Source organism: Cavia porcellus, unplaced genomic scaffold, assembly GCF_034190915.1.
Source record: "Cavia porcellus strain 051 isolate PalLab524CR breed Dunkin Hartley unplaced genomic scaffold, mCavPor4.1 scaffold_26, whole genome shotgun sequence".
Classification (NCBI taxonomy): domain Eukaryota; kingdom Metazoa; phylum Chordata; class Mammalia; order Rodentia; family Caviidae; genus Cavia; species Cavia porcellus.
In genome coordinates, this window is record NW_026947509.1 from 25801186 (window position 1) to 25828402 (window position 27217).

A 27217-nucleotide genomic window follows, 5' to 3' on the forward strand; every position below is an offset into this window, starting at 1 on the left:
GGGCTCCAGTCTCCCGGCTGGCTGCCCACTCCCACTCCCAGTCCCAGGCCCGCGGACCTTTGGCCTTCCGGGGCCTCGGCCTCCCTGGGCTCTGGAAAACCGCGCGCCCAGGCCCCGGAGACGTGCACCCTTCGATAGCTCAGCTGGTAGAGCGGAGGACGGTAGCCCCAACAGCCATCTGTGGACATTCTTAGGTCGCTGGTTCGATTCCGGCTCGAAGGACGTGCCTGACGCTTTTGCGCGCACACCCGCGGCGCGGCGCGGCGCGGCACCCTGCCTGCCCACTCTCACCCAGCGCTCCGGACCCCGCCACCCCGGCTTCCTGGCTCGAGCTGCACCCACGGACCCCTGGGGAAGCCGCCTGTCGCCTCCTCCCCTGCTGAGGCATCTGCGCCTTTGCCCCATCCGGAGGCACACTCGCTGGGCCAGGCCAGCCACCACCAGAGCGCAAACACACACACGCAAACACACACACACACACACACACACACACACAAGCTCCAGACCCGCTCTTTTCATTTTAGCCCGAGGGGAGGCCGCCTCCCCTTGCACCCTCCACATGCCCTCCGGCTCCGCCACTTTGCTCTACGCTGCAGCCTTCTGCCACCTCAGACCCTCCAGCTCTCCGCACACGCCAACTGGCCCTGCACACCGCGCGCCCACCTGCGCCACACAGCCCAGGGGTGGACCCACCTGGCACGCCCCTCACCCTGCCTGCTCCACTCCACACCCCTGCCTCCCGCCTCCCTCCTTCCACACACCAAGGAGCCATCTCTTGCTGCCTCTGTCTCCCACTGCTTCCAATTGCCCAGGCTGCGCTGCTCCACACACCCTATCTGTCTCCCTCTGGCCCTCACCCTGGGTTTGGGTCTTGCTGCCTTCCTGTGTGGATCTCTGTCCAGCTCTCGGGCTAGTTTTTGTTCTCACTCTCACTCTCTTTCATTCTCTGTTTCCCTGTCTCTCTGTCTCTGGGTCTCTCTGTCTGTCTGTCTGTCTGTCTGTCTGTCTGTCTCTTTCTCTCTCTCTCTGTCTCTTTCTCTCTCTGCGTGTGTCTCTCTCTCCTTGTGATTCTTCTGAAGTGTGCCTATGGATCTAGCTGCATTTGGTATGAAGTCTCCGGGTGCTGGGCCAGGAGGCCCATGCTTGCTTCATTCCGGATGATGGTGGCAGAGATGGACGGAGGGCTGACATGTGTTTCCGGTGGCCTCCTGGCTGGAGATGGCAGTTGGCTTGCCCTGCCTAAGGTCCCCAGCCTCTCGTGCCTCACCTCGTTCCAGTCTTCCCACCACTTCCGGAGGCCGCCACCATACTGTTAGGGGAAGTCTCTGGAAGAGCAAGGCTCCCTGAGAGCTCGGTGGGAAGGGGATACAATCCCCTAGTCCCATCGGCCTGCCCCCGAGCTGAGGGCTAAGCAGATGAGCTGAGGTGGCAGAGAGCAAACGCAGAGATTTGGCAAGAGCTCCAGGGACCCCAGATGAGGAAGGTGTCTGTGTGCCTGTGGCAGAGGGGGAAAAAGCGTGGGCTGAGCCGGAGAGAGTGTAAGCCTTAAGCGTGGCACAACCTGCCTGGAGGGTGTGAGCGGCTTCCTGCCTTTGGTGCCCAGATGTCTGAGGAGCCCGGAAAGGCCCTCCACGTTTCTCTTCTCGGGGTGTGAGTGTGTGTGTGTGTGTGTGTGTGTGTGTGTGTGTGTGTGTGTACGTACGTGTGCGTGCCCACGCTTATGGGTATGTGTGTGTGTGTGCCCGTGTGTCTGTGTGCGAGTTTGTGCTGGCGTGTCTGGGCGTGCTTGGGCTCCTTGGGGGAATGGAGGGAGGTGGGGGCCTCACTGCTCTCTGGCGGTGCCCAGTCCCGCTCGTGCAAAGGGCTCTGTGCAGAGGAGACTGCGACACGTGGGGCTGCAGGCCTCTTGGCCTCCTCGTCTGCAGAGGCCCCGGCCGGCCGCTGTCCCCACCGCCCCCACCTCAGGCTCACCAAGGCACAGGGCATGACAGTTCACCTTGAGTAGACAGGGGTGCCCGGGGACGCGCTGTGGAGCGTCCTTTGCTTGAGGCGGATGTCACCGCTCAGCAGTGGGGGAGAGGCCACGGCCAGCTCTGCGTGCCTGCCACGCGGGAGCCCGGTGAGCACTGGCCCGAGGCGCAAGCCTGGGCCTTGGCTGGACGGGCTCCCGTGCCTTTGGGGCGGGCAAGGGGACTGGGGGATGAGCTAGCTGGGTGGAGGACGCAGGCGGCCAGCGGTGCCTGAGGGTGGCCGCCACCCCAGTGGAGGATGCCTGGCCTCGGTGCGAGCCGCTGGCAGCTGCCCACCCGACCCCCGACCCCGACTGTGGGTCTCCGTCTGGGCGGCCAGCAGAGCCAACGTTCGGGGGCGCTGGGCACGCAGCACACAGAAACCTGTGGCAAGGCCTCGGTGGGCGCCTGGGCGGGGATCCGAACCGGACCCCGCAGTGGGCATGCTCTCTTGCGGCCTGGGCCCCTCGGGAAGCCATGGAGTTGCGCCCTCCCGCCCCTCTGCCAGGGGAGTCCCGCCGGGGCGGGCGTGGCAGAGGCTGCAGCCATGCCCGCACCCCACCCCTCCTGGGCTGGCCTGCCTGTGGACCCCTGTCGCCGTCCTGTCTGCGGGGGCCTCTGAGAGTCCGGGCCAAGCCCCAGGGCCACCGTCTCCCGCCACCGGGGGCGCAGCCGTGGCGCGGAGGGTGGGGGAATCCAGGTGCTTCCGGCTGGCGCCCCGACAGGGACCTCAGCCGGACCCCGTGGCGTGGCCTGGCTGCTGCGCCTCTGCCCTTGGAGGTCGCCTGCTGGCCGCCCAGGCCGGATCTCCCGCTGCCCTCCCCTGTCGCCGCCCTCCTCCAGCCCACCCCGGCCCACCCCGGCCCACCCCGGCGCACCGACCCGGGCCGTGCACTCGGGGCTCCCCCGCAGCTTTCAGACCACCCGGGCGGCGCGGGCATCCCGCACGCCGGGCCACAGCGAGAGGCCACGACGGGCAAGAGGGCCGAGGCCGTGGGCGCGGATGCCACCCACTCAATCACAGACGCACTGCCCGCCCGCCCCGGTGCCCGCCCCGGTGCCCCCCCCCCCCCGGCTGCCGCAACCGCTTCGCCCCCAGGCTGGGCTCCGCCCGCAAAGCAGAGCCACACCCGGGCTCCAGTCTCCCGGCTGGCTGCCCACTCCCACTCCCAGTCCCAGGCCCGCGGACCTCTGGCCTTCCGGGGCCTCGGCCTCCCTGGGCTCCGGAAAACCGCGCGCCCAGGCCCCCGAGACGTGCACCCTTCGATAGCTCAGCTGGTAGAGCGGAGGACCGTAGCCCCAACAGCCATCTGTGGACATTCTTAGGTCGCTGGTTCGATTCCGGCTCGAAGGACGTGCCTGACGCTTTTGCGCGCACACCCGCGGCGCGGCGCGGCGCGGCACCCTGCCTGCCCACTCTCACCCAGCGCTCCGGACCCCGCCACCCCGGCTTCCTGGCGCGAGCTGCACCCACGGACCCCTGGGGAAGCCGCCTGTCGCCTCCTCCCCTGCTGAGGCATCTGCGCCTTTGCCCCATCCGGAGGCACACTCGCTGGGCCAGGCCAGCCACCACCAGAGCGCAAACACACACACGCAAACACACACACACACACACACACACACACACACACACACACACAAGCTCCAGACCCGCTCTTTTCATTTTAGCCCGAGGGGAGGCCGCCTCCCCTTGCACCCTCCACATGCCCTCCGGCTCCGCCACTTTGCTCTACGCTGCAGCCTTCTGCCACCTCAGACCCTCCAGCTCTCCGGACACGCCAACTGGCCCTGCACACCGCGCGCCCACCTGCGCCACACAGCCCAGGGGTGGACCCACCTGGCACGCCCCTCACCCTGCCTGCTCCACTCCACACCCCTGCCTCCCGCCTCCCTCCTTCCACACACCAAGGAGCCATCTCTTGCTGCCTCTGTCTCCCACTGCTTCCAATTGCCCAGGCTGCGCTGCTCCACACACCCTATCTGTCTCCCTCTGGCCCTCACCCTGGGTTTGGGTCTTGCTGCCTTCCTGTGTGGATCTCTGTCCAGCTCTCGGGCTAGTTTTTGTTCTCACTCTCACTCTCTTTCATTCTCTGTTTCCCTGTCTCTCTGTCTCTGGGTCTCTCTGTCTGTCTGTCTGTCTGTCTGTCTGTCTGTCTCTTTCTCTCTCTCTCTGTCTCTTTCTCTCTCTGCGTGTGTCTCTCTCTCCTTGTGATTCTTCTGAAGTGTGCCTATGGATCTAGCTGCATTTGGTATGAAGTCTCCGGGTGCTGGGCCAGGAGGCCCATGCTTGCTTCATTCCGGATGATGGTGGCAGAGATGGACGGAGGGCTGACATGTGTTTCCGGTGGCCTCCTGGCTGGAGATGGCAGTTGGCTTGCCCTGCCTAAGGTCCCCAGCCTCTCGTGCCTCACCTCGTTCCAGTCTTCCCACCACTTCCGGAGGCCGCCACCATACTGTTAGGGGAAGTCTCTGGAAGAGCAAGGCTCCCTGAGAGCTCGGTGGGAAGGGGATACAATCCCCTAGTCCCATCGGCCTGCCCCCGAGCTGAGGGCTAAGCAGATGAGCTGAGGTGGCAGAGAGCAAACGCAGAGATTTGGCAAGAGCTCCAGGGACCCCAGATGAGGAAGGTGTCTGTGTGCCTGTGGCAGAGGGGGAAAAAGCGTGGGCTGAGCCGGAGAGAGTGTAAGCCTTAAGCGTGGCACAACCTGCCTGGAGGGTGTGAGCGGCTTCCTGCCTTTGGTGCCCAGATGTCTGAGGAGCCCGGAAAGGCCCTCCACGTTTCTCTTCTCGGGGTGTGAGTGTGTGTGTGTGTGTGTGTGTGTGTGTGTGTGTGTGTACGTACGTGTGCGTGCCCACGCTTATGGGTATGTGTGTGTGTGTGCCCGTGTGTCTGTGTGCGAGTTTGTGCTGGCGTGTCTGGGCGTGCTTGGGCTCCTTGGGGGAATGGAGGGAGGTGGGGGCCTCACTGCTCTCTGGCGGTGCCCAGTCCCGCTCGTGCAAAGGGCTCTGTGCAGAGGAGACTGCGACACGTGGGGCTGCAGGCCTCTTGGCCTCCTCGTCTGCAGAGGCCCCGGCCGGCCGCTGTCCCCACCGCCCCCACCTCAGGCTCACCAAGGCACAGGGCATGACAGTTCACCTTGAGTAGACAGGGGTGCCCGGGGACGCGCTGTGGAGCGTCCTTTGCTTGAGGCGGATGTCACCGCTCAGCAGTGGGGGAGAGGCCACGGCCAGCTCTGCGTGCCTGCCACGCGGGAGCCCGGTGAGCACTGGCCCGAGGCGCAAGCCTGGGCCTTGGCTGGACGGGCTCCCGTGCCTTTGGGGCGGGCAAGGGGACTGGGGGATGAGCTAGCTGGGTGGAGGACGCAGGCGGCCAGCGGTGCCTGAGGGTGGCCGCCACCCCAGTGGAGGATGCCTGGCCTCGGTGCGAGCCGCTGGCAGCTGCCCACCCGACCCCCGACCCCGACTGTGGGTCTCCGTCTGGGCGGCCAGCAGAGCCAACGTTCGGGGGCGCTGGGCACGCAGCACACAGAAACCTGTGGCAAGGCCTCGGTGGGCGCCTGGGCGGGGATCCGAACCGGACCCCGCAGTGGGCATGCTCTCTTGCGGCCTGGGCCCCTCGGGAAGCCATGGAGTTGCGCCCTCCCGCCCCTCTGCCAGGGGAGTCCCGCCGGGGCGGGCGTGGCAGAGGCTGCAGCCATGCCCGCACCCCACCCCTCCTGGGCTGGCCTGCCTGTGGACCCCTGTCGCCGTCCTGTCTGCGGGGGCCTCTGAGAGTCCGGGCCAAGCCCCAGGGCCACCGTCTCCCGCCACCGGGGGCGCAGCCGTGGCGCGGAGGGTGGGGGAATCCAGGTGCTTCCGGCTGGCGCCCCGACAGGGACCTCAGCCGGACCCCGTGGCGTGGCCTGGCTGCTGCGCCTCTGCCCTTGGAGGTCGCCTGCTGGCCGCCCAGGCCGGATCTCCCGCTGCCCTCCCCTGTCGCCGCCCTCCTCCAGCCCACCCCGGCCCACCCCGGCCCACCCCGGCGCACCGACCCGGGCCGTGCACTCGGGGCTCCCCCGCAGCTTTCAGACCACCCGGGCGGCGCGGGCATCCCGCACGCCGGGCCACAGCGAGAGGCCACGACGGGCAAGAGGGCCGAGGCCGTGGGCGCGGATGCCACCCACTCAATCACAGACGCACTGCCCGCCCGCCCCGGTGCCCGCCCTGGTGCCCCCCCCCCCCCCGGCTGCCGCAACCGCTTCGCCCCCAGGCTGGGCTCCGCCCGCAAAGCAGAGCCACACCCGGGCTCCAGTCTCCCGGCTGGCTGCCCACTCCCACTCCCAGTCCCAGGCCCGCGGACCTCTGGCCTTCCGGGGCCTCGGCCTCCCTGGGCTCCGGAAAACCGCGCGCCCAGGCCCCCGAGACGTGCACCCTTCGATAGCTCAGCTGGTAGAGCGGAGGACCGTAGCCCCAACAGCCATCTGTGGACATTCTTAGGTCGCTGGTTCGATTCCGGCTCGAAGGACGTGCCTGACGCTTTTGCGCGCACACCCGCGGCGCGGCGCGGCGCGGCACCCTGCCTGCCCACTCTCACCCAGCGCTCCGGACCCCGCCACCCCGGCTTCCTGGCGCGAGCTGCACCCACGGACCCCTGGGGAAGCCGCCTGTCGCCTCCTCCCCTGCTGAGGCATCTGCGCCTTTGCCCCATCCGGAGGCACACTCGCTGGGCCAGGCCAGCCACCACCAGAGCGCAAACACACACACGCAAACACACACACACACACACACACACACACACACACACACACACACACACACACAAGCTCCAGACCCGCTCTTTTCATTTTAGCCCGAGGGGAGGCCGCCTCCCCTTGCACCCTCCACATGCCCTCCGGCTCCGCCACTTTGCTCTACGCTGCAGCCTTCTGCCACCTCAGACCCTCCAGCTCTCCGCACACGCCAACTGGCCCTGCACACCGCGCGCCCACCTGCGCCACACAGCCCAGGGGTGGACCCACCTGGCACGCCCCTCACCCTGCCTGCTCCACTCCACACCCCTGCCTCCCGCCTCCCTCCTTCCACACACCAAGGAGCCATCTCTTGCTGCCTCTGTCTCCCACTGCTTCCAATTGCCCAGGCTGCGCTGCTCCACACACCCTATCTGTCTCCCTCTGGCCCTCACCCTGGGTTTGGGTCTTGCTGCCTTCCTGTGTGGATCTCTGTCCAGCTCTCGGGCTAGTTTTTGTTCTCACTCTCACTCTCTTTCATTCTCTGTTTCCCTGTCTCTCTGTCTCTGGGTCTCTCTGTCTGTCTGTCTGTCTGTCTGTCTGTCTGTCTCTTTCTCTCTCTCTCTGTCTCTTTCTCTCTCTGCGTGTGTCTCTCTCTCCTTGTGATTCTTCTGAAGTGTGCCTATGGATCTAGCTGCATTTGGTATGAAGTCTCCGGGTGCTGGGCCAGGAGGCCCATGCTTGCTTCATTCCGGATGATGGTGGCAGAGATGGACGGAGGGCTGACATGTGTTTCCGGTGGCCTCCTGGCTGGAGATGGCAGTTGGCTTGCCCTGCCTAAGGTCCCCAGCCTCTCGTGCCTCACCTCGTTCCAGTCTTCCCACCACTTCCGGAGGCCGCCACCATACTGTTAGGGGAAGTCTCTGGAAGAGCAAGGCTCCCTGAGAGCTCGGTGGGAAGGGGATACAATCCCCTAGTCCCATCGGCCTGCCCCCGAGCTGAGGGCTAAGCAGATGAGCTGAGGTGGCAGAGAGCAAACGCAGAGATTTGGCAAGAGCTCCAGGGACCCCAGATGAGGAAGGTGTCTGTGTGCCTGTGGCAGAGGGGGAAAAAGCGTGGGCTGAGCCGGAGAGAGTGTAAGCCTTAAGCGTGGCACAACCTGCCTGGAGGGTGTGAGCGGCTTCCTGCCTTTGGTGCCCAGATGTCTGAGGAGCCCGGAAAGGCCCTCCACGTTTCTCTTCTCGGGGTGTGAGTGTGTGTGTGTGTGTGTGTGTGTGTGTGTGTGTGTGTGTACGTGTGCGTGCCCACGCTTATGGGTATGTGTGTGTGTGTGCCCGTGTGTCTGTGTGCGAGTTTGTGCTGGCGTGTCTGGGCGTGCTTGGGCTCCTTGGGGGAATGGAGGGAGGTGGGGGCCTCACTGCTCTCTGGCGGTGCCCAGTCCCGCTCGTGCAAAGGGCTCTGTGCAGAGGAGACTGCGACACGTGGGGCTGCAGGCCTCTTGGCCTCCTCGTCTGCAGAGGCCCCGGCCGGCCGCTGTCCCCACCGCCCCCACCTCAGGCTCACCAAGGCACAGGGCATGACAGTTCACCTTGAGTAGACAGGGGTGCCCGGGGACGCGCTGTGGAGCGTCCTTTGCTTGAGGCGGATGTCACCGCTCAGCAGTGGGGGAGAGGCCACGGCCAGCTCTGCGTGCCTGCCACGCGGGAGCCCGGTGAGCACTGGCCCGAGGCGCAAGCCTGGGCCTTGGCTGGACGGGCTCCCGTGCCTTTGGGGCGGGCAAGGGGACTGGGGGATGAGCTAGCTGGGTGGAGGACGCAGGCGGCCAGCGGTGCCTGAGGGTGGCCGCCACCCCAGTGGAGGATGCCTGGCCTCGGTGCGAGCCGCTGGCAGCTGCCCACCCGACCCCCGACCCCGACTGTGGGTCTCCGTCTGGGCGGCCAGCAGAGCCAACGTTCGGGGGCGCTGGGCACGCAGCACACAGAAACCTGTGGCAAGGCCTCGGTGGGCGCCTGGGCGGGGATCCGAACCGGACCCCGCAGTGGGCATGCTCTCTTGCGGCCTGGGCCCCTCGGGAAGCCATGGAGTTGCGCCCTCCCGCCCCTCTGCCAGGGGAGTCCCGCCGGGGCGGGCGTGGCAGAGGCTGCAGCCATGCCCGCACCCCACCCCTCCTGGGCTGGCCTGCCTGTGGACCCCTGTCGCCGTCCTGTCTGCGGGGGCCTCTGAGAGTCCGGGCCAAGCCCCAGGGCCACCGTCTCCCGCCACCGGGGGCGCAGCCGTGGCGCGGAGGGTGGGGGAATCCAGGTGCTTCCGGCTGGCGCCCCGACAGGGACCTCAGCCGGACCCCGTGGCGTGGCCTGGCTGCTGCGCCTCTGCCCTTGGAGGTCGCCTGCTGGCCGCCCAGGCCGGATCTCCCGCTGCCCTCCCCTGTCGCCGCCCTCCTCCAGCCCACCCCGGCCCACCCCGGCCCACCCCGGCGCACCGACCCGGGCCGTGCACTCGGGGCTCCCCCGCAGCTTTCAGACCACCCGGGCGGCGCGGGCATCCCGCACGCCGGGCCACAGCGAGAGGCCACGACGGGCAAGAGGGCCGAGGCCGTGGGCGCGGATGCCACCCACTCAATCACAGACGCACTGCCCGCCCGCCCCGGTGCCCGCCCCGGTGCCCCCCCCCCCCCGGCTGCCGCAACCGCTTCGCCCCCAGGCTGGGCTCCGCCCGCAAAGCAGAGCCACACCCGGGCTCCAGTCTCCCGGCTGGCTGCCCACTCCCACTCCCAGTCCCAGGCCCGCGGACCTCTGGCCTTCCGGGGCCTCGGCCTCCCTGGGCTCCGGAAAACCGCGCGCCCAGGCCCCCGAGACGTGCACCCTTCGATAGCTCAGCTGGTAGAGCGGAGGACCGTAGCCCCAACAGCCATCTGTGGACATTCTTAGGTCGCTGGTTCGATTCCGGCTCGAAGGACGTGCCTGACGCTTTTGCGCGCACACCCGCGGCGCGGCGCGGCGCGGCACCCTGCCTGCCCACTCTCACCCAGCGCTCCGGACCCCGCCACCCCGGCTTCCTGGCGCGAGCTGCACCCACGGACCCCTGGGGAAGCCGCCTGTCGCCTCCTCCCCTGCTGAGGCATCTGCGCCTTTGCCCCATCCGGAGGCACACTCGCTGGGCCAGGCCAGCCACCACCAGAGCGCAAACACACACACGCAAACACACACACACACACACACACACACACACACACACACACACAAGCTCCAGACCCGCTCTTTTCATTTTAGCCCGAGGGGAGGCCGCCTCCCCTTGCACCCTCCACATGCCCTCCGGCTCCGCCACTTTGCTCTACGCTGCAGCCTTCTGCCACCTCAGACCCTCCAGCTCTCCGGACACGCCAACTGGCCCTGCACACCGCGCGCCCACCTGCGCCACACAGCCCAGGGGTGGACCCACCTGGCACGCCCCTCACCCTGCCTGCTCCACTCCACACCCCTGCCTCCCGCCTCCCTCCTTCCACACACCAAGGAGCCATCTCTTGCTGCCTCTGTCTCCCACTGCTTCCAATTGCCCAGGCTGCGCTGCTCCACACACCCTATCTGTCTCCCTCTGGCCCTCACCCTGGGTTTGGGTCTTGCTGCCTTCCTGTGTGGATCTCTGTCCAGCTCTCGGGCTAGTTTTTGTTCTCACTCTCACTCTCTTTCATTCTCTGTTTCCCTGTCTCTCTGTCTCTGGGTCTCTCTGTCTGTCTGTCTGTCTGTCTGTCTGTCTCTTTCTCTCTCTCTCTGTCTCTTTCTCTCTCTGCGTGTGTCTCTCTCTCCTTGTGATTCTTCTGAAGTGTGCCTATGGATCTAGCTGCATTTGGTATGAAGTCTCCGGGTGCTGGGCCAGGAGGCCCATGCTTGCTTCATTCCGGATGATGGTGGCAGAGATGGACGGAGGGCTGACATGTGTTTCCGGTGGCCTCCTGGCTGGAGATGGCAGTTGGCTTGCCCTGCCTAAGGTCCCCAGCCTCTCGTGCCTCACCTCGTTCCAGTCTTCCCACCACTTCCGGAGGCCGCCACCATACTGTTAGGGGAAGTCTCTGGAAGAGCAAGGCTCCCTGAGAGCTCGGTGGGAAGGGGATACAATCCCCTAGTCCCATCGGCCTGCCCCCGAGCTGAGGGCTAAGCAGATGAGCTGAGGTGGCAGAGAGCAAACGCAGAGATTTGGCAAGAGCTCCAGGGACCCCAGATGAGGAAGGTGTCTGTGTGCCTGTGGCAGAGGGGGAAAAAGCGTGGGCTGAGCCGGAGAGAGTGTAAGCCTTAAGCGTGGCACAACCTGCCTGGAGGGTGTGAGCGGCTTCCTGCCTTTGGTGCCCAGATGTCTGAGGAGCCCGGAAAGGCCCTCCACGTTTCTCTTCTCGGGGTGTGAGTGTGTGTGTGTGTGTGTGTGTGTGTGTGTGTGTGTGTGTACGTACGTGTGCGTGCCCACGCTTATGGGTATGTGTGTGTGTGTGCCCGTGTGTCTGTGTGCGAGTTTGTGCTGGCGTGTCTGGGCGTGCTTGGGCTCCTTGGGGGAATGGAGGGAGGTGGGGGCCTCACTGCTCTCTGGCGGTGCCCAGTCCCGCTCGTGCAAAGGGCTCTGTGCAGAGGAGACTGCGACACGTGGGGCTGCAGGCCTCTTGGCCTCCTCGTCTGCAGAGGCCCCGGCCGGCCGCTGTCCCCACCGCCCCCACCTCAGGCTCACCAAGGCACAGGGCATGACAGTTCACCTTGAGTAGACAGGGGTGCCCGGGGACGCGCTGTGGAGCGTCCTTTGCTTGAGGCGGATGTCACCGCTCAGCAGTGGGGGAGAGGCCACGGCCAGCTCTGCGTGCCTGCCACGCGGGAGCCCGGTGAGCACTGGCCCGAGGCGCAAGCCTGGGCCTTGGCTGGACGGGCTCCCGTGCCTTTGGGGCGGGCAAGGGGACTGGGGGATGAGCTAGCTGGGTGGAGGACGCAGGCGGCCAGCGGTGCCTGAGGGTGGCCGCCACCCCAGTGGAGGATGCCTGGCCTCGGTGCGAGCCGCTGGCAGCTGCCCACCCGACCCCCGACCCCGACTGTGGGTCTCCGTCTGGGCGGCCAGCAGAGCCAACGTTCGGGGGCGCTGGGCACGCAGCACACAGAAACCTGTGGCAAGGCCTCGGTGGGCGCCTGGGCGGGGATCCGAACCGGACCCCGCAGTGGGCATGCTCTCTTGCGGCCTGGGCCCCTCGGGAAGCCATGGAGTTGCGCCCTCCCGCCCCTCTGCCAGGGGAGTCCCGCCGGGGCGGGCGTGGCAGAGGCTGCAGCCATGCCCGCACCCCACCCCTCCTGGGCTGGCCTGCCTGTGGACCCCTGTCGCCGTCCTGTCTGCGGGGGCCTCTGAGAGTCCGGGCCAAGCCCCAGGGCCACCGTCTCCCGCCACCGGGGGCGCAGCCGTGGCGCGGAGGGTGGGGGAATCCAGGTGCTTCCGGCTGGCGCCCCGACAGGGACCTCAGCCGGACCCCGTGGCGTGGCCTGGCTGCTGCGCCTCTGCCCTTGGAGGTCGCCTGCTGGCCGCCCAGGCCGGATCTCCCGCTGCCCTCCCCTGTCGCCGCCCTCCTCCAGCCCACCCCGGCCCACCCCGGCCCACCCCGGCGCACCGACCCGGGCCGTGCACTCGGGGCTCCCCCGCAGCTTTCAGACCACCCGGGCGGCGCGGGCATCCCGCACGCCGGGCCACAGCGAGAGGCCACGACGGGCAAGAGGGCCGAGGCCGTGGGCGCGGATGCCACCCACTCAATCACAGACGCACTGCCCGCCCGCCCCGGTGCCCGCCCCGGTGCCCCCCCCCCCCGGCTGCCGCAACCGCTTCGCCCCCAGGCTGGGCTCCGCCCGCAAAGCAGAGCCACACCCGGGCTCCAGTCTCCCGGCTGGCTGCCCACTCCCACTCCCAGTCCCAGGCCCGCGGACCTCTGGCCTTCCGGGGCCTCGGCCTCCCTGGGCTCCGGAAAACCGCGCGCCCAGGCCCCCGAGACGTGCACCCTTCGATAGCTCAGCTGGTAGAGCGGAGGACAGTAGCCCCAACAGCCATCTGTGGACATTCTTAGGTCGCTGGTTCGATTCCGGCTCGAAGGACGTGCCTGACGCTTTTGCGCGCACACCCGCGGCGCGGCGCGGCGCGGCACCCTGCCTGCCCACTCTCACCCAGCGCTCCGGACCCCGCCACCCCGGCTTCCTGGCGCGAGCTGCACCCACGGACCCCTGGGGAAGCCGCCTGTCGCCTCCTCCCCTGCTGAGGCATCTGCGCCTTTGCCCCATCCGGAGGCACACTCGCTGGGCCAGGCCAGCCACCACCAGAGCGCAAACACACACACGCAAACACACACACACACACACACACACACACACACACACACACACACACAAGCTCCAGACCCGCTCTTTTCATTTTAGCCCGAGGGGAGGCCGCCTCCCCTTGCACCCTCCACATGCCCTCCGGCTCCGCCACTTTGCTCTACGCTGCAGCCTTCTGCCACCTCAGACCCTCCAGCTCTCCGGACACGCCAACTGGCCCTGCACACCGCGCGCCCACCTGCGCCACACAGCCCAGGGGTGGACCCACCTGGCACGCCCCTCACCCTGCCTGCTCCACTCCACACCCCTGCCTCCCGCCTCCCTCCTTCCACACACCAAGGAGCCATCTCTTGCTGCCTCTGTCTCCCACTGCTTCCAATTGCCCAGGCTGCGCTGCTCCACACACCCTATCTGTCTCCCTCTGGCCCTCACCCTGGGTTTGGGTCTTGCTGCCTTCCTGTGTGGATCTCTGTCCAGCTCTCGGGCTAGTTTTTGTTCTCACTCTCACTCTCTTTCATTCTCTGTTTCCCTGTCTCTCTGTCTCTGGGTCTCTCTGTCTGTCTGTCTGTCTGTCTGTCTGTCTGTCTGTCTCTTTCTCTCTCTCTCTGTCTCTTTCTCTCTCTGCGTGTGTCTCTCTCTCCTTGTGATTCTTCTGAAGTGTGCCTATGGATCTAGCTGCATTTGGTATGAAGTCTCCGGGTGCTGGGCCAGGAGGCCCATGCTTGCTTCATTCCGGATGATGGTGGCAGAGATGGACGGAGGGCTGACATGTGTTTCCGGTGGCCTCCTGGCTGGAGATGGCAGTTGGCTTGCCCTGCCTAAGGTCCCCAGCCTCTCGTGCCTCACCTCGTTCCAGTCTTCCCACCACTTCCGGAGGCCGCCACCATACTGTTAGGGGAAGTCTCTGGAAGAGCAAGGCTCCCTGAGAGCTCGGTGGGAAGGGGATACAATCCCCTAGTCCCATCGGCCTGCCCCCGAGCTGAGGGCTAAGCAGATGAGCTGAGGTGGCAGAGAGCAAACGCAGAGATTTGGCAAGAGCTCCAGGGACCCCAGATGAGGAAGGTGTCTGTGTGCCTGTGGCAGAGGGGGAAAAAGCGTGGGCTGAGCCGGAGAGAGTGTAAGCCTTAAGCGTGGCACAACCTGCCTGGAGGGTGTGAGCGGCTTCCTGCCTTTGGTGCCCAGATGTCTGAGGAGCCCGGAAAGGCCCTCCACGTTTCTCTTCTCGGGGTGTGAGTGTGTGTGTGTGTGTGTGTGTGTGTGTGTGTGTGTGTGTACGTACGTGTGCGTGCCCACGCTTATGGGTATGTGTGTGTGTGTGCCCGTGTGTCTGTGTGCGAGTTTGTGCTGGCGTGTCTGGGCGTGCTTGGGCTCCTTGGGGGAATGGAGGGAGGTGGGGGCCTCACTGCTCTCTGGCGGTGCCCAGTCCCGCTCGTGCAAAGGGCTCTGTGCAGAGGAGACTGCGACACGTGGGGCTGCAGGCCTCTTGGCCTCCTCGTCTGCAGAGGCCCCGGCCGGCCGCTGTCCCCACCGCCCCCACCTCAGGCTCACCAAGGCACAGGGCATGACAGTTCACCTTGAGTAGACAGGGGTGCCCGGGGACGCGCTGTGGAGCGTCCTTTGCTTGAGGCGGATGTCACCGCTCAGCAGTGGGGGAGAGGCCACGGCCAGCTCTGCGTGCCTGCCACGCGGGAGCCCGGTGAGCACTGGCCCGAGGCGCAAGCCTGGGCCTTGGCTGGACGGGCTCCCGTGCCTTTGGGGCGGGCAAGGGGACTGGGGGATGAGCTAGCTGGGTGGAGGACGCAGGTGGCCAGCGGTGCCTGAGGGTGGCCGCCACCCCAGTGGAGGATGCCTGGCCTCGGTGCGAGCCGCTGGCAGCTGCCCACCCGACCCCCGACCCCGACTGTGGGTCTCCGTCTGGGCGGCCAGCAGAGCCAACGTTCGGGGGCGCTGGGCACGCAGCACACAGAAACCTGTGGCAAGGCCTCGGTGGGCGCCTGGGCGGGGATCCGAACCGGACCCCGCAGTGGGCATGCTCTCTTGCGGCCTGGGCCCCTCGGGAAGCCATGGAGTTGCGCCCTCCCGCCCCTCTGCCAGGGGAGTCCCGCCGGGGCGGGCGTGGCAGAGGCTGCAGCCATGCCCGCACCCCACCCCTCCTGGGCTGGCCTGCCTGTGGACCCCTGTCGCCGTCCTGTCTGCGGGGGCCTCTGAGAGTCCGGGCCAAGCCCCAGGGCCACCGTCTCCCGCCACCGGGGGCGCAGCCGTGGCGCGGAGGGTGGGGGAATCCAGGTGCTTCCGGCTGGCGCCCCGACAGGGACCTCAGCCGGACCCCGTGGCGTGGCCTGGCTGCTGCGCCTCTGCCCTTGGAGGTCGCCTGCTGGCCGCCCAGGCCGGATCTCCCGCTGCCCTCCCCTGTCGCCGCCCTCCTCCAGCCCACCCCGGCCCACCCCGGCCCACCCCGGCGCACCGACCCGGGCCGTGCACTCGGGGCTCCCCCGCAGCTTTCAGACCACCCGGGCGGCGCGGGCATCCCGCACGCCGGGCCACAGCGAGAGGCCACGACGGGCAAGAGGGCCGAGGCCGTGGGCGTGGATGCCACCCACTCAATCACAGACGCACTGCCCGCCCGCCCCGGTGCCCGCCCCGGTGCCCCCCCCCCCCCGGCTGCCGCAACCGCTTCGCCCCCAGGCTGGGCTCCGCCCGCAAAGCAGAGCCACACCCGGGCTCCAGTCTCCCGGCTGGCTGCCCACTCCCACTCCCAGTCCCAGGCCCGCGGACCTCTGGCCTTCCGGGGCCTCGGCCTCCCTGGGCTCCGGAAAACCGCGCGCCCAGGCCCCCGAGACGTGCACCCTTCGATAGCTCAGCTGGTAGAGCGGAGGACCGTAGCCCCAACAGCCATCTGTGGACATTCTTAGGTCGCTGGTTCGATTCCGGCTCGAAGGACGTGCCTGACGCTTTTGCGCGCACACCCGCGGCGCGGCGCGGCGCGGCACCCTGCCTGCCCACTCTCACCCAGCGCTCCGGACCCCGCCACCCCGGCTTCCTGGCGCGAGCTGCACCCACGGACCCCTGGGGAAGCCGCCTGTCGCCTCCTCCCCTGCTGAGGCATCTGCGCCTTTGCCCCATCCGGAGGCACACTCGCTGGGCCAGGCCAGCCACCACCAGAGCGCAAACACACACACGCAAACACACACACACACACACACACACACACACACACACACACACACAAGCTCCAGACCCGCTCTTTTCATTTTAGCCCGAGGGGAGGCCGCCTCCCCTTGCACCCTCCACATGCCCTCCGGCTCCGCCACTTTGCTCTACGCTGCAGCCTTCTGCCACCTCAGACCCTCCAGCTCTCCGGACACGCCAACTGGCCCTGCACACCGCGCGCCCACCTGCGCCACACAGCCCAGGGGTGGACCCACCTGGCACGCCCCTCACCCTGCCTGCTCCACTCCACACCCCTGCCTCCCGCCTCCCTCCTTCCACACACCAAGGAGCCATCTCTTGCTGCCTCTGTCTCCCACTGCTTCCAATTGCCCAGGCTGCGCTGCTCCACACACCCTATCTGTCTCCCTCTGGCCCTCACCCTGGGTTTGGGTCTTGCTGCCTTCCTGTGTGGATCTCTGTCCAGCTCTCGGGCTAGTTTTTGTTCTCACTCTCACTCTCTTTCATTCTCTGTTTCCCTGTCTCTCTGTCTCTGGGTCTCTCTGTCTGTCTGTCTGTCTGTCTGTCTGTCTGTCTCTTTCTCTCTCTCTCTGTCTCTTTCTCTCTCTGCGTGTGTCTCTCTCTCCTTGTGATTCTTCTGAAGTGTGCCTATGGATCTAGCTGCATTTGGTATGAAGTCTCCGGGTGCTGGGCCAGGAGGCCCATGCTTGCTTCATTCCGGATGATGGTGGCAGAGATGGACGGAGGGCTGACATGTGTTTCCGGTGGCCTCCTGGCTGGAGATGGCAGTTGGCTTGCCCTGCCTAAGGTCCCCAGCCTCTCGTGCCTCACCTCGTTCCAGTCTTCCCACCACTTCCGGAGGCCGCCACCATACTGTTAGGGGAAGTCTCTGGAAGAGCAAGGCTCCCTGAGAGCTCGGTGGGAAGGGGATACAATCCCCTAGTCCCATCGGCCTGCCCCCGAGCTGAGGGCTAAGCAGATGAGCTGAGGTGGCAGAGAGCAAACGCAGAGATTTGGCAAGAGCTCCAGGGACCCCAGATGAGGAAGGTGTCTGTGTGCCTGTGGCAGAGGGGGAAAAAGCGTGGGCTGAGCCGGAGAGAGTGTAAGCCTTAAGCGTGGCACAACCTGCCTGGAGGGTGTGAGCGGCTTCCTGCCTTTGGTGCCCAGATGTCTGAGGAGCCCGGAAAGGCCCTCCACGTTTCTCTTCTCGGGGTGTGAGTGTGTGTGTGTGTGTGTGTGTGTGTGTGTGTGTGTGTACGTACGTGTGCGTGCCCACGCTTATGGGTATGTGTGTGTGTGTGCCCGTGTGTCTGTGTGCGAGTTTGTGCTGGCGTGTCTGGGCGTGCTTGGGCTCCTTGGGGGAATGGAGGGAGGTGGGGGCCTCACTGCTCTCTGGCGGTGCCCAGTCCCGCTCGTGCAAAGGGCTCTGTGCAGAGGAGACTGCGACACGTGGGGCTGCAGGCCTCTTGGCCTCCTCGTCTGCAGAGGCCCCGGCCGGCCGCTGTCCCCACCGCCCCCACCTCAGGCTCACCAAGGCACAGGGCATGACAGTTCACCTTGAGTAGACAGGGGTGCCCGGGGACGCGCTGTGGAGCGTCCTTTGCTTGAGGCGGATGTCACCGCTCAGCAGTGGGGGAGAGGCCACGGCCAGCTCTGCGTGCCTGCCACGCGGGAGCCCGGTGAGCACTGGCCCGAGGCGCAAGCCTGGGCCTTGGCTGGACGGGCTCCCGTGCCTTTGGGGCGGGCAAGGGGACTGGGGGATGAGCTAGCTGGGTGGAGGACGCAGGCGGCCAGCGGTGCCTGAGGGTGGCCGCCACCCCAGTGGAGGATGCCTGGCCTCGGTGCGAGCCGCTGGCAGCTGCCCACCCGACCCCCGACCCCGACTGTGGGTCTCCGTCTGGGCGGCCAGCAGAGCCAACGTTCGGGGGCGCTGGGCACGCAGCACACAGAAACCTGTGGCAAGGCCTCGGTGGGCGCCTGGGCGGGGATCCGAACCGGACCCCGCAGTGGGCATGCTCTCTTGCGGCCTGGGCCCCTCGGGAAGCCATGGAGTTGCGCCCTCCCGCCCCTCTGCCAGGGGAGTCCCGCCGGGGCGGGCGTGGCAGAGGCTGCAGCCATGCCCGCACCCCACCCCTCCTGGGCTGGCCTGCCTGTGGACCCCTGTCGCCGTCCTGTCTGCGGGGGCCTCTGAGAGTCCGGGCCAAGCCCCAGGGCCACCGTCTCCCGCCACCGGGGGCGCAGCCGTGGCGCGGAGGGTGGGGGAATCCAGGTGCTTCCGGCTGGCGCCCCGACAGGGACCTCAGCCGGACCCCGTGGCGTGGCCTGGCTGCTGCGCCTCTGCCCTTGGAGGTCGCCTGCTGGCCGCCCAGGCCGGATCTCCCGCTGCCCTCCCCTGTCGCCGCCCTCCTCCAGCCCACCCCGGCCCACCCCGGCGCACCGACCCGGGCCGTGCACTCGGGGCTCCCCCGCAGCTTTCAGACCACCCGGGCGGCGCGGGCATCCCGCACGCCGGGCCACAGCGAGAGGCCACGACAGGCAAGAGGGCCGAGGCCGTGGGCGCGGATGCCACCCACTCAATCACAGACGCACTGCCCGCCCGCCCCGGTGCCCGCCCCGGCTGCCGCAACCGCTTCGCCCCCGGGCTGGGCTCCGCCCGCAAAGCAGAGCCACACCCGGGCTCCAGTCTCCCGGCTGGCTGCCCACTCCCACTCCCAGTCCCAGGCCCGCGGACCTTTGGCCTTCCGGGGCCTCGGCCTCCCTGGGCTCTGGAAAACCGCGCGCCCAGGCCCCGGAGACGTGCACCCTTCGATAGCTCAGCTGGTAGAGCGGAGGACGGTAGCCCCAACAGCCATCTGTGGACATTCTTAGGTCGCTGGTTCGATTCCGGCTCGAAGGACGTGCCTGACGCTTTTGCGCGCACACCCGCGGCGCGGCGCGGCGCGGCACCCTGCCTGCCCACTCTCACCCAGCGCTCCGGACCCCGCCACCCCGGCTTCCTGGCTCGAGCTGCACCCACGGACCCCTGGGGAAGCCGCCTGTCGCCTCCTCCCCTGCTGAGGCATCTGCGCCTTTGCCCCATCCGGAGGCACACTCGCTGGGCCAGGCCAGCCACCACCAGAGCGCAAACACACACACGCAAACACACACACACACACACACACACACACACACACACACACACACACACAAGCTCCAGACCCGCTCTTTTCATTTTAGCCCGAGGGGAGGCCGCCTCCCCTTGCACCCTCCACATGCCCTCCGGCTCCGCCACTTTGCTCTACGCTGCAGCCTTCTGCCACCTCAGACCCTCCAGCTCTCCGGACACGCCAACTGGCCCTGCACACCGCGCGCCCACCTGCGCCACACAGCCCAGGGGTGGACCCACCTGGCACGCCCCTCACCCTGCCTGCTCCACTCCACACCCCTGCCTCCCGCCTCCCTCCTTCCACACACCAAGGAGCCATCTCTTGCTGCCTCTGTCTCCCACTGCTTCCAATTGCCCAGGCTGCGCTGCTCCACACACCCTATCTGTCTCCCTCTGGCCCTCACCCTGGGTTTGGGTCTTGCTGCCTTCCTGTGTGGATCTCTGTCCAGCTCTCGGGCTAGTTTTTGTTCTCACTCTCACTCTCTTTCATTCTCTGTTTCCCTGTCTCTCTGTCTCTGGGTCTCTCTGTCTGTCTGTCTGTCTGTCTGTCTGTCTGTCTCTTTCTCTCTCTCTCTGTCTCTTTCTCTCTCTGCGTGTGTCTCTCTCTCCTTGTGATTCTTCTGAAGTGTGCCTATGGATCTAGCTGCATTTGGTATGAAGTCTCCGGGTGCTGGGCCAGGAGGCCCATGCTTGCTTCATTCCGGATGATGGTGGCAGAGATGGACGGAGGGCTGACATGTGTTTCCGGTGGCCTCCTGGCTGGAGATGGCAGTTGGCTTGCCCTGCCTAAGGTCCCCAGCCTCTCGTGCCTCACCTCGTTCCAGTCTTCCCACCACTTCCGGAGGCCGCCACCATACTGTTAGGGGAAGTCTCTGGAAGAGCAAGGCTCCCTGAGAGCTCGGTGGGAAGGGGATACAATCCCCTAGTCCCATCGGCCTGCCCCCGAGCTGAGGGCTAAGCAGATGAGCTGAGGTGGCAGAGAGCAAACGCAGAGATTTGGCAAGAGCTCCAGGGACCCCAGATGAGGAAGGTGTCTGTGTGCCTGTGGCAGAGGGGGAAAAAGCGTGGGCTGAGCCGGAGAGAGTGTAAGCCTTAAGCGTGGCACAACCTGCCTGGAGGGTGTGAGCGGCTTCCTGCCTTTGGTGCCCAGATGTCTGAGGAGCCCGGAAAGGCCCTCCACGTTTCTCTTCTCGGGGTGTGAGTGTGTGTGTGTGTGTGTGTGTGTGTGTGTGTGTGTGTGTACGTACGTGTGCGTGCCCACGCTTATGGGTATGTGTGTGTGTGTGCCCGTGTGTCTGTGTGCGAGTTTGTGCTGGCGTGTCTGGGCGTGCTTGGGCTCCTTGGGGGAATGGAGGGAGGTGGGGGCCTCACTGCTCTCTGGCGGTGCCCAGTCCCGCTCGTGCAAAGGGCTCTGTGCAGAGGAGACTGCGACACGTGGGGCTGCAGGCCTCTTGGCCTCCTCGTCTGCAGAGGCCCCGGCCGGCCGCTGTCCCCACCGCCCCCACCTCAGGCTCACCAAGGCACAGGGCATGACAGTTCACCTTGAGTAGACAGGGGTGCCCGGGGACGCGCTGTGGAGCGTCCTTTGCTTGAGGCGGATGTCACCGCTCAGCAGTGGGGGAGAGGCCACGGCCAGCTCTGCGTGCCTGCCACGCGGGAGCCCGGTGAGCACTGGCCCGAGGCGCAAGCCTGGGCCTTGGCTGGACGGGCTCCCGTGCCTTTGGGGCGGGCAAGGGGACTGGGGGATGAGCTAGCTGGGTGGAGGACGCAGGCGGCCAGCGGTGCCTGAGGGTGGCCGCCACCCCAGTGGAGGATGCCTGGCCTCGGTGCGAGCCGCTGGCAGCTGCCCACCCGACCCCCGACCCCGACTGTGGGTCTCCGTCTGGGCGGCCAGCAGAGCCAACGTTCGGGGGCGCTGGGCACGCAGCACACAGAAACCTGTGGCAAGGCCTCGGTGGGCGCCTGGGCGGGGATCCGAACCGGACCCCGCAGTGGGCATGCTCTCTTGCGGCCTGGGCCCCTCGGGAAGCCATGGAGTTGCGCCCTCCCGCCCCTCTGCCAGGGGAGTCCCGCCGGGGCGGGCGTGGCAGAGGCTGCAGCCATGCCCGCACCCCACCCCTCCTGGGCTGGCCTGCCTGTGGACCCCTGTCGCCGTCCTGTCTGCGGGGGCCTCTGAGAGTCCGGGCCAAGCCCCAGGGCCACCGTCTCCCGCCACCGGGGGCGCAGCCGTGGCGCGGAGGGTGGGGGAATCCAGGTGCTTCCGGCTGGCGCCCCGACAGGGACCTCAGCCGGACCCCGTGGCGTGGCCTGGCTGCTGCGCCTCTGCCCTTGGAGGTCGCCTGCTGGCCGCCCAGGCCGGATCTCCCGCTGCCCTCCCCTGTCGCCGCCCTCCTCCAGCCCACCCCGGCCCACCCCGGCCCACCCCGGCGCACCGACCCGGGCCGTGCACTCGGGGCTCCCCCGCAGCTTTCAGACCACCCGGGCGGCGCGGGCATCCCGCACGCCGGGCCACAGCGAGAGGCCACGACGGGCAAGAGGGCCGAGGCCGTGGGCGCGGATGCCACCCACTCAATCACAGACGCACTGCCCGCCCGCCCCGGTGCCCGCCCCGGTGCCCCCCCCCCCCCGGCTGCCGCAACCGCTTCGCCCCCAGGCTGGGCTCCGCCCGCAAAGCAGAGCCACACCCGGGCTCCAGTCTCCCGGCTGGCTGCCCACTCCCACTCCCAGTCCCAGGCCCGCGGACCTCTGGCCTTCCGGGGCCTCGGCCTCCCTGGGCTCCGGAAAACCGCGCGCCCAGGCCCCCGAGACGTGCACCCTTCGATAGCTCAGCTGGTAGAGCGGAGGACCGTAGCCCCAACAGCCATCTGTGGACATTCTTAGGTCGCTGGTTCGATTCCGGCTCGAAGGACGTGCCTGACGCTTTTGCGCGCACACCCGCGGCGCGGCGCGGCGCGGCACCCTGCCTGCCCACTCTCACCCAGCGCTCCGGACCCCGCCACCCCGGCTTCCTGGCGCGAGCTGCACCCACGGACCCCTGGGGAAGCCGCCTGTCGCCTCCTCCCCTGCTGAGGCATCTGCGCCTTTGCCCCATCCGGAGGCACACTCGCTGGGCCAGGCCAGCCACCACCAGAGCGCAAACACACACACGCAAACACACACACACACACACACACACACACACACACACACACACACACAAGCTCCAGACCCGCTCTTTTCATTTTAGCCCGAGGGGAGGCCGCCTCCCCTTGCACCCTCCACATGCCCTCCGGCTCCGCCACTTTGCTCTACGCTGCAGCCTTCTGCCACCTCAGACCCTCCAGCTCTCCGGACACGCCAACTGGCCCTGCACACCGCGCGCCCACCTGCGCCACACAGCCCAGGGGTGGACCCACCTGGCACGCCCCTCACCCTGCCTGCTCCACTCCACACCCCTGCCTCCCGCCTCCCTCCTTCCACACACCAAGGAGCCATCTCTTGCTGCCTCTGTCTCCCACTGCTTCCAATTGCCCAGGCTGCGCTGCTCCACACACCCTATCTGTCTCCCTCTGGCCCTCACCCTGGGTTTGGGTCTTGCTGCCTTCCTGTGTGGATCTCTGTCCAGCTCTCGGGCTAGTTTTTGTTCTCACTCTCACTCTCTTTCATTCTCTGTTTCCCTGTCTCTCTGTCTCTGGGTCTCTCTGTCTGTCTGTCTGTCTGTCTGTCTGTCTGTCTCTTTCTCTCTCTCTCTGTCTCTTTCTCTCTCTGCGTGTGTCTCTCTCTCCTTGTGATTCTTCTGAAGTGTGCCTATGGATCTAGCTGCATTTGGTATGAAGTCTCCGGGTGCTGGGCCAGGAGGCCCATGCTTGCTTCATTCCGGATGATGGTGGCAGAGATGGACGGAGGGCTGACATGTGTTTCCGGTGGCCTCCTGGCTGGAGATGGCAGTTGGCTTGCCCTGCCTAAGGTCCCCAGCCTCTCGTGCCTCACCTCGTTCCAGTCTTCCCACCACTTCCGGAGGCCGCCACCATACTGTTAGGGGAAGTCTCTGGAAGAGCAAGGCTCCCTGAGAGCTCGGTGGGAAGGGGATACAATCCCCTAGTCCCATCGGCCTGCCCCCGAGCTGAGGGCTAAGCAGATGAGCTGAGGTGGCAGAGAGCAAACGCAGAGATTTGGCAAGAGCTCCAGGGACCCCAGATGAGGAAGGTGTCTGTGTGCCTGTGGCAGAGGGGGAAAAAGCGTGGGCTGAGCCGGAGAGAGTGTAAGCCTTAAGCGTGGCACAACCTGCCTGGAGGGTGTGAGCGGCTTCCTGCCTTTGGTGCCCAGATGTCTGAGGAGCCCGGAAAGGCCCTCCACGTTTCTCTTCTCGGGGTGTGAGTGTGTGTGTGTGTGTGTGTGTGTGTGTGTGTGTGTACGTACGTGTGCGTGCCCACGCTTATGGGTATGTGTGTGTGTGTGCCCGTGTGTCTGTGTGCGAGTTTGTGCTGGCGTGTCTGGGCGTGCTTGGGCTCCTTGGGGGAATGGAGGGAGGTGGGGGCCTCACTGCTCTCTGGCGGTGCCCAGTCCCGCTCGTGCAAAGGGCTCTGTGCAGAGGAGACTGCGACACGTGGGGCTGCAGGCCTCTTGGCCTCCTCGTCTGCAGAGGCCCCGGCCGGCCGCTGTCCCCACCGCCCCCACCTCAGGCTCACCAAGGCACAGGGCATGACAGTTCACCTTGAGTAGACAGGGGTGCCCGGGGACGCGCTGTGGAGCGTCCTTTGCTTGAGGCGGATGTCACCGCTCAGCAGTGGGGGAGAGGCCACGGCCAGCTCTGCGTGCCTGCCACGCGGGAGCCCGGTGAGCACTGGCCCGAGGCGCAAGCCTGGGCCTTGGCTGGACGGGCTCCCGTGCCTTTGGGGCGGGCAAGGGGACTGGGGGATGAGCTAGCTGGGTGGAGGACGCAGGCGGCCAGCGGTGCCTGAGGGTGGCCGCCACCCCAGTGGAGGATGCCTGGCCTCGGTGCGAGCCGCTGGCAGCTGCCCACCCGACCCCCGACCCCGACTGTGGGTCTCCGTCTGGGCGGCCAGCAGAGCCAACGTTCGGGGGCGCTGGGCACGCAGCACACAGAAACCTGTGGCAAGGCCTCGGTGGGCGCCTGGGCGGGGATCCGAACCGGACCCCGCAGTGGGCATGCTCTCTTGCGGCCTGGGCCCCTCGGGAAGCCATGGAGTTGCGCCCTCCCGCCCCTCTGCCAGGGGAGTCCCGCCGGGGCGGGCGTGGCAGAGGCTGCAGCCATGCCCGCACCCCACCCCTCCTGGGCTGGCCTGCCTGTGGACCCCTGTCGCCGTCCTGTCTGCGGGGGCCTCTGAGAGTCCGGGCCAAGCCCCAGGGCCACCGTCTCCCGCCACCGGGGGCGCAGCCGTGGCGCGGAGGGTGGGGGAATCCAGGTGCTTCCGGCTGGCGCCCCGACAGGGACCTCAGCCGGACCCCGTGGCGTGGCCTGGCTGCTGCGCCTCTGCCCTTGGAGGTCGCCTGCTGGCCGCCCAGGCCGGATCTCCCGCTGCCCTCCCCTGTCGCCGCCCTCCTCCAGCCCACCCCGGCCCACCCCGGCCCACCCCGGCGCACCGACCCGGGCCGTGCACTCGGGGCTCCCCCGCAGCTTTCAGACCACCCGGGCGGCGCGGGCATCCCGCACGCCGGGCCACAGCGAGAGGCCACGACGGGCAAGAGGGCCGAGGCCGTGGGCGCGGATGCCACCCACTCAATCACAGACGCACTGCCCGCCCGCCCCGGTGCCCGCCCCGGCTGCCGCAACTGCTTCGCCCCCGGGCTGGGCTCCGCCCGCAAAGCAGAGCCACACCCGGGCTCCAGTCTCCCGGCTGGCTGCCCACTCCCACTCCCAGTCCCAGGCCCGCGGACCTTTGGCCTTCCGGGGCCTCGGCCTCCCTGGGCTCTGGAAAACCGCGCGCCCAGGCCCCGGAGACGTGCACCCTTCGATAGCTCAGCTGGTAGAGCGGAGGACGGTAGCCCCAACAGCCATCTGTGGACATTCTTAGGTCGCTGGTTCGATTCCGGCTCGAAGGACGTGCCTGACGCTTTTGCGCGCACACCCGCGGCGCGGCGCGGCGCGGCACCCTGCCTGCCCACTCTCACCCAGCGCTCCGGACCCCGCCACCCCGGCTTCCTGGCTCGAGCTGCACCCACGGACCCCTGGGGAAGCCGCCTGTCGCCTCCTCCCCTGCTGAGGCATCTGCGCCTTTGCCCCATCCGGAGGCACACTCGCTGGGCCAGGCCAGCCACCACCAGAGCGCAAACACACACACGCAAACACACACACACACACACACACACACACACACACACACACACACAAGCTCCAGACCCGCTCTTTTCATTTTAGCCCGAGGGGAGGCCGCCTCCCCTTGCACCCTCCACATGCCCTCCGGCTCCGCCACTTTGCTCTACGCTGCAGCCTTCTGCCACCTCAGACCCTCCAGCTCTCCGGACACGCCAACTGGCCCTGCACACCGCGCGCCCACCTGCGCCACACAGCCCAGGGGTGGACCCACCTGGCACGCCCCTCACCCTGCCTGCTCCACTCCACACCCCTGCCTCCCGCCTCCCTCCTTCCACACACCAAGGAGCCATCTCTTGCTGCCTCTGTCTCCCACTGCTTCCAATTGCCCAGGCTGCGCTGCTCCACACACCCTATCTGTCTCCCTCTGGCCCTCACCCTGGGTTTGGGTCTTGCTGCCTTCCTGTGTGGATCTCTGTCCAGCTCTCGGGCTAGTTTTTGTTCTCACTCTCACTCTCTTTCATTCTCTGTTTCCCTGTCTCTCTGTCTCTGGGTCTCTCTGTCTGTCTGTCTGTCTGTCTGTCTGTCTGTCTCTTTCTCTCTCTCTCTGTCTCTTTCTCTCTCTGCGTGTGTCTCTCTCTCCTTGTGATTCTTCTGAAGTGTGCCTATGGATCTAGCTGCATTTGGTATGAAGTCTCCGGGTGCTGGGCCAGGAGGCCCATGCTTGCTTCATTCCGGATGATGGTGGCAGAGATGGACGGAGGGCTGACATGTGTTTCCGGTGGCCTCCTGGCTGGAGATGGCAGTTGGCTTGCCCTGCCTAAGGTCCCCAGCCTCTCGTGCCTCACCTCGTTCCAGTCTTCCCACCACTTCCGGAGGCCGCCACCATACTGTTAGGGGAAGTCTCTGGAAGAGCAAGGCTCCCTGAGAGCTCGGTGGGAAGGGGATACAATCCCCTAGTCCCATCGGCCTGCCCCCGAGCTGAGGGCTAAGCAGATGAGCTGAGGTGGCAGAGAGCAAACGCAGAGATTTGGCAAGAGCTCCAGGGACCCCAGATGAGGAAGGTGTCTGTGTGCCTGTGGCAGAGGGGGAAAAAGCGTGGGCTGAGCCGGAGAGAGTGTAAGCCTTAAGCGTGGCACAACCTGCCTGGAGGGTGTGAGCGGCTTCCTGCCTTTGGTGCCCAGATGTCTGAGGAGCCCGGAAAGGCCCTCCACGTTTCTCTTCTCGGGGTGTGAGTGTGTGTGTGTGTGTGTGTGTGTGTGTGTGTGTGTGTGTACGTACGTGTGCGTGCCCACGCTTATGGGTATGTGTGTGTGTGTGCCCGTGTGTCTGTGTGCGAGTTTGTGCTGGCGTGTCTGGGCGTGCTTGGGCTCCTTGGGGGAATGGAGGGAGGTGGGGGCCTCACTGCTCTCTGGCGGTGCCCAGTCCCGCTCGTGCAAAGGGCTCTGTGCAGAGGAGACTGCGACACGTGGGGCTGCAGGCCTCTTGGCCTCCTCGTCTGCAGAGGCCCCGGCCGGCCGCTGTCCCCACCGCCCCCACCTCAGGCTCACCAAGGCACAGGGCATGACAGTTCACCTTGAGTAGACAGGGGTGCCCGGGGACGCGCTGTGGAGCGT

General features: G+C 67.0%; 9 non-coding genes across 9 annotated transcripts; all 9 read left to right on the forward strand.

Moving 5' to 3' along the window:
* Positions 1-128: 128 nt before the first annotated feature.
* Trnay-gua (transfer RNA tyrosine (anticodon GUA)) lies at positions 129-222 on the forward strand. The gene is made up of 2 exons: positions 129-165; positions 187-222. It is a non-coding gene; the product is annotated as a tRNA-Tyr (tRNA).
* A 3047-nt stretch (positions 223-3269) lies between these two features.
* Trnay-gua (transfer RNA tyrosine (anticodon GUA)) lies at positions 3270-3363 on the forward strand. The gene is made up of 2 exons: positions 3270-3306; positions 3328-3363. It is a non-coding gene; the product is annotated as a tRNA-Tyr (tRNA).
* Positions 3364-6419: 3056 nt separating this feature from the next.
* On the forward strand, positions 6420-6513 carry Trnay-gua (transfer RNA tyrosine (anticodon GUA)). The gene is made up of 2 exons: positions 6420-6456; positions 6478-6513. It is a non-coding gene; the product is annotated as a tRNA-Tyr (tRNA).
* Positions 6514-9576: 3063 nt separating this feature from the next.
* Positions 9577-9670, forward strand: Trnay-gua (transfer RNA tyrosine (anticodon GUA)). The gene is made up of 2 exons: positions 9577-9613; positions 9635-9670. It is a non-coding gene; the product is annotated as a tRNA-Tyr (tRNA).
* A 3052-nt stretch (positions 9671-12722) lies between these two features.
* Positions 12723-12816, forward strand: Trnay-gua (transfer RNA tyrosine (anticodon GUA)). The gene is made up of 2 exons: positions 12723-12759; positions 12781-12816. It is a non-coding gene; the product is annotated as a tRNA-Tyr (tRNA).
* Positions 12817-15881: 3065 nt separating this feature from the next.
* Trnay-gua (transfer RNA tyrosine (anticodon GUA)) lies at positions 15882-15975 on the forward strand. The gene is made up of 2 exons: positions 15882-15918; positions 15940-15975. It is a non-coding gene; the product is annotated as a tRNA-Tyr (tRNA).
* A 3030-nt stretch (positions 15976-19005) lies between these two features.
* Positions 19006-19099, forward strand: Trnay-gua (transfer RNA tyrosine (anticodon GUA)). The gene is made up of 2 exons: positions 19006-19042; positions 19064-19099. It is a non-coding gene; the product is annotated as a tRNA-Tyr (tRNA).
* Positions 19100-22162: 3063 nt separating this feature from the next.
* Trnay-gua (transfer RNA tyrosine (anticodon GUA)) lies at positions 22163-22256 on the forward strand. The gene is made up of 2 exons: positions 22163-22199; positions 22221-22256. It is a non-coding gene; the product is annotated as a tRNA-Tyr (tRNA).
* A 3040-nt stretch (positions 22257-25296) lies between these two features.
* Positions 25297-25390, forward strand: Trnay-gua (transfer RNA tyrosine (anticodon GUA)). Its single transcript has 2 exons — positions 25297-25333; positions 25355-25390. It is a non-coding gene; the product is annotated as a tRNA-Tyr (tRNA).
* The last annotated feature ends 1827 nt before the right edge of the window (positions 25391-27217 follow it).